Source organism: Heterodontus francisci, chromosome 5 (assembly GCF_036365525.1).
Source record: "Heterodontus francisci isolate sHetFra1 chromosome 5, sHetFra1.hap1, whole genome shotgun sequence".
Taxonomy (NCBI): Eukaryota; Metazoa; Chordata; class Chondrichthyes; order Heterodontiformes; family Heterodontidae; genus Heterodontus; species Heterodontus francisci.
The window spans coordinates 58,205,459-58,217,628 of NC_090375.1; the positions used below are offsets into that span (position 1 = coordinate 58,205,459).

At 42.2% G+C, this 12,170-nt stretch overlaps 1 protein-coding gene across 2 annotated transcripts in view; it reads right to left on the reverse strand.

The window, feature by feature from the left end:
* Positions 1 to 12,170, reverse strand: part of LOC137369859 (actin-2-like) — a 33,200-nt gene that overhangs the window by 15,787 nt on the left and 5,243 nt on the right. Inside the window, exon 1 of one of the 2 annotated variants that reach the window (XM_068031492.1) lies at positions 602 to 690. The exons of the other annotated variant lie outside the window; for it this stretch is intronic. The gene's annotated coding sequence lies outside the window, so the exon portion shown is untranslated. Of the gene's footprint in view, positions 1 to 601; positions 691 to 12,170 lie in introns of those variants that run through there. 2 annotated transcript variants of the gene reach the window in all.

Consider the following 12,170-nt stretch of genomic DNA (forward strand, 5'->3'; position numbering starts at 1 on the left):
GTTGCTTCACTTATATCGGCAAACTGAAAGATATTACATGCAAGCTGCATGTAGACCCTAATGTGCCTTCAGTTACATTTCCATAGTGATGAATATCATTTCATGTCAGAAAGCAGACAGAGAAGGAACTTTAGCACCTACTTGACCTTGACATTAGTGAGAAAGTTGGGGATGAGTCTACACCTTGGGTCTCACCCATACAAATTGTCAAGAAATCCAAGAGCAAAAACTAGAATAGAATCTGCATTGATATGCGATCACAAAACCAAGCCATACAACGAGAAAGACACTTGACACCGACAATCGATTGTATCATGGGGAAAGTGAATGGTGCTAAACACTTCTCTAAGCTTGACCTCAATGCAGGCTACAATCAAATCAAGCTTGCAGAATAATCAAGATATCTTATTATATTCTCCACTCACATCAGACTTTTTCGATACAAGAGGCTCAACTTTGGAGTCAACTCAACAGCTGAGGTATTTCAGCACATGATTCATTCAGCGATTCAAGGATTTGAAGGCACACTGAACATCAGTGAAAATGAATTTGAGACATGCCTACATGCATGCCTACAACATCTCAGAGAATGTAACCTCACCTTGAACAAAGACAAGTGCTTGTTTATTGAAAGCAGCATTGAATTCTTCGGTCATGTGTTCAGCAGTGCAGGAGTGTCAACTGATCAACAGAAAGTTGAAGCCGTTACAAACACTGCAGATCCTACAAATGTGCAGGAAGTCCGGAGTCTGCTATGACTCATCATATACTGTAGTTGCTTCATTCCTGACCTCACTATGTTATGTATGCAATCTGACAAAAGAGACCACCAAGTGGGAATGGACTTAATTACACAAACAGGCAGTACACCAGATTAAACGACAGTTGTCAGCAAGTTGCGTAAATACCTATTTCAACCCTGAGAAAACGACCTAGCTAGTCATGGATGCAAGTCTGGTTGGGTTAGGTGTAGCTCTCATGCAGAAAGATAAGACAGGTTGCGATGGCAAACAGATCGCTAACGCCCATAGAGTAATGTTATTCGCAACAGAGAGTGAAGCACTCTCAGTCACTTGGAGTATCTTAAACTTTCATCTCTACTTGTATGGACGTGAGTTTGAAGTAATAAATGATCAAAGACCATTCGTGAGCTTGTTCAACAATTCACATTGCAAACCACCCACTCGAATAGAGCATTGGATACTCAAACTACAAGAGTACGAGTTCCAAGTTGAGTATCATCCAAGCAAGGTCAACCCAGAGGACTACCTTTCATGACATCTGTTGCCAACAATGGGTCCTACTAGTCGTGAGGAAAAGGTTGTTGAACAACATCTTAACTACGTAAGCCTAAATGCAGTGCCAAAGTTGCTAAAGCTATCTGACATCAGAACGGCAACAAAACAAGATGAGGCATTGCAATTATGTATGAAGGCTATGAAATCACGAAACTGGAAAGACGTGATCGAGAAAGCGTCTACAAATGAAATCACTCACACACGACAAGGTCTTCACAATGTTCAAAATGAGCTCACCATTACAACCACATCTGATCTCGTGTTATGCAGACTCATTGAGGGAATCTTGTCGATATAGCACATGAAAGTCACCAGGGAATTGTCAAAATCAAGCAACTCCTTAGAAAAAAGGTATGGTTCCCAGGAATTGACAGCATGGTAGAGCACAAAATCAATCAGTGTTTGCCATGTCAAGCGACCACAATGTCAAATCTTCATGATCTCTCAGGATGTCTGAACTACCTCCAGGACCATGGATTGAAGTTAGCATTGACTTTGCAGATTTGCCTACTGGTGAACACCTGCTTGTTGACACTGACAAATACAGCAGATGCCCAATCGTGGAATTAGTGATTTCAACTTCAATGAAAGCAGTGATCACAAAGCCTGACCAGATTTTAACCTTATTTGGAATCCCTGAAACAGTGAGAAGTGACAATAGACCCCAACTCACAGCAATGAGTTCAATAAATTTACGAACAACCTAGTTTTCGCTCATCAAAAAATCACACCCCATTGGCCAAGAGCTAATGGAAAAGTCGAGAGATTTATGTCTACCTTGAAAAAAATGACATATACAGCTACTGCTGACAGCAAGTCATAGAAGAAAGAGTTGTATCGTTATTTTCATAATTACAAAACGACTCCTCACTCAACTACTGGAAAACCTCCAGCTATATTCAACTGTGCACATCCTATGCACACATGAGCTAATGATCACCATGTAAGCAAACACGATCGAGAACAGAAGGAACGAATGAAAGTAAATGCAGAGCGAAACATGAAATTTAGAGCTACACCATTAAAGCCAGGAGATAAAGTACTTGTGAAACGTGATTGTCATGTTGGAAAGCAAACAACCCCTTATGACATCCAACCATTTGTTGTGACCAACACAAAATGATCAGTGATGATTGCTAGGTACAGTTCGCAAATCATCACATGAAATGTGTAATTCTTCAAAGCACAGGAAACATCATTCATAAGCATTGAACCTGATGCCAGCATCGGCAACTCAGATGAAGAACATGAGTTAAATGAGACTACACCTGATGTCAGACAATATCCTACTTATGAGAGAAAACGTCCTCCATACTTAAGTGATATGTTACGAAGTGAACTATTGTCAGTTGGTGAACAAATCTTTCATCTCATTGTATATGACTGAGTTCATTGCTAAATTAATATAAAAGTTAGAATATGTTTCTTTGTAAAGTTGAATGTTCAAGTTATGCTTATGTTGTGCAATTTGTCCACTTAAGGCTACCATATGCACCTTTTAAAAGTACATGCAGCAGTTCTGTATCTCTTACTAACTCTGGCTGGATCTTACTGTTTAGTCCCAAGAACATCACAACACTCCAATGCAGTACTGAGGGAGCGCTGCAATGTTGGAGGTGCCGTCTTTCAGATGAGACATTAAACTGAAACCCCATCTTTTTGCTTGGGTGGATTTAAAAGATCCCATGGCACTATTTTGAAGAAGATCAGGGGAGTTATCCCTGGTGTCCTGGCTAACATTTATCCCTCAATCAACATCTCAAAAACAGATTATCCAGTCATTATCACATTGCTGTTTGTGGGATTTTGCTGTCCACATACTAGCTGCTGTGTTTCCTGTATTACAACAGTGACTACACTTCAAAAAGTACTTCATTGGCTGTAAAGCACTTTTGAGATGTCCAGTGGTCGTGAAAGGTGCCATATAAATGCAAGTCTTTCTTTTTCCTTAGGTATGGAGAGCAAAACTGTACACAGTACGCCATGTGTGGTCCCACCAAAACCTTATACAATTGCAGCAGGTTTTCCTTACTCATATTGCAAACCTCCTGCAATAAAGGTCAACATTCAATTTACCTTCCTAATTGCTTGTTGTACCTGCATGTTAACTTTCAGTGTTTCATGTATAAGGACATCCAATTCCCTCTGAACACCAACATTTAATGGACTCTCACCATTTAAAAAAATACTGTTTTTTTAATTCTTCCTACCCATGTGGATAACCTCACATTTCACCACATTATATTCCACCTGCCACCTGCTTGTCCACTCGCTTAACCTATCTATAACCCTTTGCAGACTCTTTGTGGGGAATTCTCCCAGCACCTTGGAGGTGGGGGAATGTCATGATGAGAACTGAGTGTTATGTGGATTTGCATATTAAATACAATACAGTACTCACACATTAGATAATATAAGGTACATTCTGTACTAGTTAGGAGGTCATCTGACCTGGGAGTAAAAGGTCAGCTAGCATAGGTTGAAGGGCTGTATCTAGAGAGTGAAGACCGCCGAATAAAGTCTGTGAAGCAAGTTAAGTCTCAGTCATGTTAAGTGTCTTTACTGGAGGATCCAACAATGGGTGCTGGGAAAATGGCATAAAATGCCATTGCGTTGTGTCGGCTCCCCAAAGTGTTCCCGCCTTCTCGTAATACCGGAGGTGGCATCAGAGCAGTGACAGCAACCCACCCATCAGCGGCAGGAAGCCAATTAAGGTAATTATGGAGGCAATTAGTGGGCGTTTTTGGAAGGTTATGGAATGTTCCCAGTGGCACACAGGATCCCCACTGTGTCTGCAGCTCATCTATCCATAGGAGGTGAGGGCAGAGCAGGACGTCTGTGAGCCATGAGATTCATATACAGTGGTCACTTTAAAATTGGCATTCCTCAGGACATTCGTAGGCAAATGCTTACAATTGTTTGCTTGTCACCCGAAAATAGATCTACCAGATAGTGCTGGGTGTGAGCAATTGGCTGCTGGTCCCATCAGCAGTATGGCACCTCCATCTTGTGCCACCCTCTCATTCTCCATTCACCTCAGCAGCACACTGCATTCACAGTGAGTTTGCCAGATGCCATTCACTTTGGGCACTCTGATTGGCCCTCCCACATCCTCAGACCACTTGACGCCCCTAATTCGATGACGCTCCCGGAGGTGGCTCCTTAATTAGCTTGATGTCCCAACGCACGCACGTTTAGGTTTACGTGTGAAGTTGGACTCGTGATTCGAATGAGAAAATTCAGCCCTTTGTGTACTCTTCACAGCTTACTTTCCCATGTAACTTCGTATCATCAGCAAACTTGGATACATTACACTCTGTTCCGTTATCTAAGTCATTAGTGTAGATGGTAAATAGCTGAGACCCCAACTCTGATCTTTGTGGCACCCCACTAGTAACAACCTGCTAACCGAAAATGACCTGTTTATTCCTAGTCTCTGTTTTCTCTCCTTTACCATTCCTTTAGCCATATATTACCCCCAACCCCATGAGCCCTTATCTTGTGTAACAACCTTTCATATGACCCCTTATCGAATTCCTTATGAAAATCAAAATGTACTATGTCCAGTGGTTCCCCTTTATCCTGCTGCTTACAACCTCAAAAAACTCTAATAGATTTGTCAACCATGATTTCCCTTTCATAAAACCATGCTGACTCTGCTTAATCATATTATGATTTTCTAAGTGCCCTGTTACCACTTCCTTAATAATGGATTCCAGTATTTTCCTGACAACTGATGTCTGGCCAACTGGCCTGCAGTTCTCTCTTTTCTCCCTCCCTCCTTTCTTGAATAGCAGTGTCACATTTGCTACCTTCCAACCCACTGGCACTGTTGCAGAACCTGGAATTTTGGAACATCATAATCAATGCATCCATTATCTCTGCAGCCACCTCTTTTAGAACTCTAGGATGTAGGCCATCAGGTCCAGGGAATTTATCAGTTTTTGGTCTCATTAATTTCTCCAGTATTTTCTTAACTTTAATTATTAATTTAAACTTATTTAATTTCATTTACTTTAAGTCCCTCAATCTTATTAAACCCTTGGTTCTTCATTATTTCTGGTACTTTTTTGTGTCTTCTACTGTGAAAACAGACATAAAATATTGCTTAAGACTCTGCCATTTCCTTATTCCACATTATAATTTGCCCTTTCTCAGCTTTTAAGGGACCCATGCTTATTTTTGCAGATCTTTTTACATACTTGTAGACACTCTTGCAATCTGTTTTTATATTTCTTTCTAATTTACTCTCATATTCTATTTTATCCCTTTTAATCAATTTTTTGGCCATTCTTTGCTGGGTTCTACAACTCTCCCAACCCTCAGGCTTACAACTCTTTGTGGAAATATTATAAGCCTCTTCTTTTAATCTAATATTATCCTTAACCTCCTTAGTTAACCACAGATGGATCACATTTCCTATGGAATTTTTATTTCTCAATGTAATATATGCTCAATTAGAATTATGAAATATTTCTTTAAATGTTTACTATTACTTATCTACCATCATGCCCTTTAATCTAATTTCCCAATCCACCTTAGACACCTTGACTCTTGTACCTATGTAATTGGTTTTATTTAAGTTTCATATTAGTTTCAGACTTATGAGGTACATCACTCTCGGACTCAATGCGAAATTATTATATTCTCATATTATGATCACCCTTCTCCAGAGAATCTCTTACTCTGGTATTACTAATTAATCCCGTCTCATTACACAAGACAAGATCTAAAATAACCTCTTCCCTAGTTGGTTTCACAACATATTGTTCTAAGAAACTGTCTCAAATGCATTCCACGAACTCATCCTCCAACTTACTTTTGCCAATTTGATTTGTTCAGCCTATATGAAAATAAAAGTCCCAAATGATTATTGCACTACCTTTGTTACCAGCTTCGTTTATTTCTTGGTTAATACTCTGTCCAACAGCAGAGCTACTATTAGATGGTCTATAAACTACTCCCACCAGTGTTTTCAGGCCTTTGTTATTTCTTATCTGCACCCATACTGATTATACTCTTTGCTGTTCCGAACTATGATCCTTCCTCACTGCTGTCCTTATGTCATCATTATTACCAAGGTTAGCCACCCTCCTTTTCCATTTGGTCTTTGTGAAACAGAAAGTACCCTGGAATATTTATTTGCTAACCTTGGTCACCATGCAACCACTTCTTTGTAATGGCCATCAGATCAAACCCATTTATATTTATTTGTTCCATTAATTTGTCTATCTTGTTACAAATGCTTTGTGCATTCAGATAAAGTGCCTTTCATTTTAACTTATCATTTTCCCCTGATTTGACCTTATTCACTGATGCACTGTTACCATTAAACTCTTTGGCCCTTCCTATCACACTCTGCCTATCTTTAACCAATTCTCTGGACTCCCCTGTGGCCTTGAGTTTTCTCTTTAGATTTACTAATTTTAATTCACCTGAAACTTCTCCACACATAACCCACCCACCCCCCACCACCCCACTCCCAACTTTTTAGTTTAAAGCCCTATCACAGACTTAATTATTCGATTCACCAGGACATTGAATCCCAGCTCAGTTTAGGTGGAGCCTGTCCCAACACAACAGGTCCCTTTGTCTTCAGTACTGGTGCCCATGAGTTGAAGCCCCTGTCTCCACGCTGGGTCATGCATTCAACTCTGATCTCTTTGACCCTATGCCAATATACTCGTGGTTCATGTAGTAGTCCAAAAATTATTACCTTCAAGATTCTGCTTATTAATTTTGGACCCTAGCTCCTCAAACTCTCTCAGAAGAATTTCATTCTTCATTCTACCCATGTCATTTGTTCCTACATGGACCACCCCAAGTTCTTCTCCAGCCAGGAGGAGATGTTCTTAACCCTGGCACAGGCAAGGCAATGAAACCTTCGGAATTCCCAGCTGCAGCTGCAGAGTATCTATCCCCCTGACTAATTGTTCCCTACCTCTACCAGATTCCTTTTCACTCCTGCCACTTGAATGGCCTCCTGTACCACGGTATGATGGTCAGTTTGCTCATCTACTCTGCAGATTTTGCCCTTATCTAAACAGGTTGCAAGAACCTCATAGCTGTTGGATAAGAGAAAAGGCTGAGGTTTATCCAGCACTGCACCTGGGATCCACTTATTTGCCTTACTCACAGTCACACCCGCCTGCCCATGACTACTAAACCAGAGCTGTACCACTTCCTAACCTGAGGGGTGCGACTGCTTTCTGCATCAAAGGGTCCGGGTTAACTCACCTCCTCCGTGATGCCCCACAACGCCTGCAACTCGGATTCCAGCTCAACAGCTCTGAGCTGAGGTTCCTTGAGATGCAGACTTACTGCAGATGTGACTGTCTTGGATCGTAATGTTCTCCACAAACTCCCATATGCTGCAGTTGTGGCATATCACCTGCACTGCCATCCCTATCTAACTTTGCTTTATTTATATAAATAATTAAAGTATATGTATATAATCAGCTTAACTTATAGCTTTAAGTTTTTTTTAACTATTTACATGATCTAGTTTAAGATAAAGGTATATTAAGTTAAATACGTACCTGTAACACAAACCACTCCAAGTATTGAAGGCAAAAAAGCAGCAGCTCCTTCCCCTGCTGCACTGAATGCTCACTCTCACTAAATTCCTGACTTTTATACTCTGTTTATGATGCACTATGTTTATAGCCACTTAGGGCTGAATTTTTCTCACGGCCTCTTAGTGGGGTTGGAGGGTTGGGTCCCGCCTTTGAGGGAAATCCAGGGCCCCCAAACCCCCCCACCCCCATGAAGTCACCCACCCCCACCCTCACCAACCCCATCCGCCACCCCATCGCCAGGGCCTGCCTAAATGGCCCCGATGACCCCGAACCCACTTACCTCTCCCAGGGTCTCCAACCTCCTCAGTACTGCAGTGGCACTGCTGGTACTGCAGAGCTGCTGGACTTCCGACTGGCCGGCAGCTCGTGTGGGAGCTTGTCCTTTAAAGAGACTTTGTCCCCAAAGGCAGGCAGTTAATTGCCTGCCCGCCATGGAATTGCAATGGGGATCTGCCAGAGGACCGAGGCAGGGTCACCCCCCACTTTCTGGCCCACTGCTGGGAACCCCACTGCCAGAATAAAATTCAGCCCTGTATGTCAGCAGATAACTATAATAAAAGCAAAGTACAGCAGATGCTGGAAATCTGAAATAAAAACAAGAAATGCTGGAAATACTCAGCAAATCTGGCAGCATCTGTGGAGAGAGAAGCAGAGTTAACATTTCAGGTCAGTGACCCTTCATCAGAGCTGGTCATTTGCCAGTTCTAAAGAAGGGTCACTGACCTGAAACGTTAACTCTGCTTCTCTCTCCACGGATGCTGCCAGACCTGCTGAATATTTTCAGCGTTTCTTGTTTTTATGTCAGCAGATAACTGTTTACTTTTATACAGCTTTTCAAGCCACACCCAAGTTCTAAGCGCTCATAAAGCTTTTTGCTTACAGTAATTACCCTTTATTCAGGCAATTTCTTACAGCTGATTGTGTTAATTTCCAACTACCACTGACAGGCAGTGTTGACTAACTTGCAGTTTCTTTTACATTTTTTAAGCTCCAAGTTAAATTCAAAAAGCTAAACGAAATTTCAATTTGAGACTACTCACCCACTCTCACCAAATTCCCAACCTTTACCCTTTATTTATAAGACACTTCGTTTATGACTGTGCATCATAAAATAACTGTTCACTTCTATAGACCCTTTTGAGACACACCCAAGTTACAAGTGCTCACTCGGCTACCTACTCAGTTTGCCAGTGTCGTAACTGTACAGGAGCAGCTTGGCTAGAGGTCCAGCTAGTTCTGGAGCAAACTTTTCACCACTTCAGCCAGGATGTTGTTGGGGCCTGTAGCCTTTGCTATATCCAGTACGCTCAGCCATTTTTTAATATCAGGTGGAATGAATCAAATTGGCTGAAGACCAGTGTCTATGATGGTGGGGACCTCAGGAGGAGGCTGAGTTGGATCATCCATTCAGAAAATGCTTTAGCCTTGTCTTTTGCACTGACGTGCTGGACTCTGCCATCATTGAAGATGGGGATATTCATGGAGCCTCCTCCTCCCTCCCGTTAGTTGTTTAATTCTCCATCACCATTCACAAATGGATGTGACAAGTTTGCAGAGCTTTGATCTGATCTGTTGGTTGTGAGATTGTTTAGCTCTGTTTATAACATGCTGTATCCACTGTTCAGCATGCAGGCCTGTGTCGTAGCATCAGCAGGCTGGCCCCTCATTTTAAGATTCATCTGATAGTGCTCCTGGCACGTCCTTCTACACTCCTCATTGAACCAGTGTGGTCCTCTGATATGATCGTAATGGTAGAGTTAGGTATATGCCAGGCCATAAGGTTGCAGATTGTGGTGGAGTACAATTCTGCTGCTGGTGATGGCCCATAGCACTGCATGGATATACAAAACGTGCACAAATCTGCTGAACCCAAAAGGTGAGGTGAAAGTGACTGCCCTTGACATCAAGGCAGCATTTGACCGAATATGTCATCAAGGAGCCCGAGCAAAACTAGAGTCAATGGGAATCAGGGGGAAAGCTCTCTGCTGGTTGGAGTCATACCTAGCACAAAGGAAGATGGTTGAGGTTGTTGGAGGTCAATAATCTCAGCTCCAGGACATCACTGCAGGAGTTCCTCAGGGTAGTGTCCTAGGCTCAACCATCTTCAGCTGCTTCATCAATGACCTTCCCTCCATCATAAAGTCAAAAGTTGGATGTTCGCTGATGAGTTCACTATGTTCAGCACCATTCGTGACTCCTCAGGTACTGAAGCAGCCCATGTCCATATGCAGCAAGACCTGGATAACATTCAGGCTTGGACTGATAAGTGGCAAGTAACATTCATGCCACACAAGTGCCAGGCAATGACTATCTCCAACAAGAGAAAATCCAACCATCTCCCCTTGATGTTCAATGGAATTACCATCACTGAATTCCCCACTATCAACATCTTGGGGGTTACCATTGACCAGAAACTAAACTAGACAGCCATATAAATACTGTGGCTACAAAAGCAGGAAAGAAGGGGCTGGGAATTCTGTGGCAAGTAACTCACCTCCTGTCTCCCCAAAGCCTATCCACCATCTACAAGGTTCAAGTCAGGAGTGTGATGGAATACTCTCCACTTGCCTGGATGGGTGCAGCTCCAACAACACTCAAGAAATGTGACAACATCCAGGACAAAGCAGCCAGCTTGATTGGCACCCCAGCCACAATCTTCAACATTCACTCCCTCCACCGCTGATGTACAGTGTACCATCTACAAGATGCACTGCAGCAACTCCCAAGGACTCCTTCGACAGCACCTTCCAAACCCATGACCTCTACCACCTAGTATGAAAGTATGACTCTGAGAGTATGGTTATGTCAGACTGTCATTTGGCTAGGCTATGGGACAGCTCTCCCAATTTTAAACAAGTTCTAAGAGGTTAGTGAGGAGGAGTTTGCAGGGTCAACTGGGCGAGATGTGCTTTTATTATTTCCAGTGCCTAGATTGATGTCATGTGGTCCATCCATTTTTATTCGTATTAGACATTTTTGTAGCTTTTTAATACAACTCTACTTCCCTAAAGGGCATTAGTGAACTACATGGGTTTTCATGACAATCTGGTAGTTTCAACATCACCATTATTGATACTAACTCATTGTTCCAAGATTATTTAATGAACTGAATTTAAATCTTTTCAGAACATTTATCCAGGCCTCTGGATTACTAGTCCAGTTTTCCCTCCACAGATGCTGCCTGACTTGCTGAATGTTTCCTATCATTTTTATCTTTTATTTCTAAACCACTAGCTTCAGACTCCATAAAGAAGAATTTTCATAGAATTATAGACATGACAATACAGGAGGAGGCCATTCAGCCCCTCAGTGCCGGTACTGGTGCTGGTGCTGTCTGACATTTCCATACAGACCTTTTATAATCCTTCATTTCAAATACATATCCCATTTCCTTTTAAATAGTGTTCTATTCTCTGCCTCGACAGCCACTTCATAGAATCTTAGAAACCAACCGCACAGAAGGAGACCATTTGGCCGATTGTGTACCCATGCTGGCTTTTTCGAAGAGCAGTCCTAACTGTTTCAATCAATCCTCACAACTGAAGTTTCTCCTCTAGATCATCAGATCATTAATCCAGTAACATAACTACTATGCTACCCTACCCTAAGTGAGCTCTTCCAAAGAGTCAACACAGCCATGATGGACCGAATGGCCTCCTGTGACAAAGTAAAGTATCTGGTTATATCATTAGCTGAGAGTATGTAAACGAGGCAGTGCAGTGTTTCAGGTTATTTTTATGTAAAACTGGTTTTTTGAACAAGACATGCTGGGTGGGGAGTTATAAATTGCATCATTTATAGATTACATCATTTATAACCTTTTGCAACTGCATTCCACTGCTCCGAGCAAAAGATAGGTAATCAAATACTTACCTTGGTGACACCAATTCCTTCCGTGTTTGTAATGCTGTTATCTGGATTGAATTTGCATGGTAACTCAATATTAACATAATTCAGTTTATATAAATGGAGGCAGGGTGTAGGCAGGACAGCAGCGAGGTGGGCACAATTTAGAAAGGGGTCAGCAGCCATTATTTAATTGGAGATGGCAGAAGGAGAGGAACAGCGTGCCAGCAGAAGGACAGGCACCTATGTCAGGGTGTCCCCCCGTTTTAGCATTGCCTCCCTTGAGGTTCTCTTGCAGGCAGTCACAGTATACCGCAACATTCTATTCCCGGAGAGCAGCAGGAGGAGGCCAACAAGCCAGACCAAACAGTCTTGGCTGGAGGTGGCGGAGAAAGTGAATGGACACAGCGTGGTGAGGAGGACCTGGATTTGATGTTGCAAATGCTTT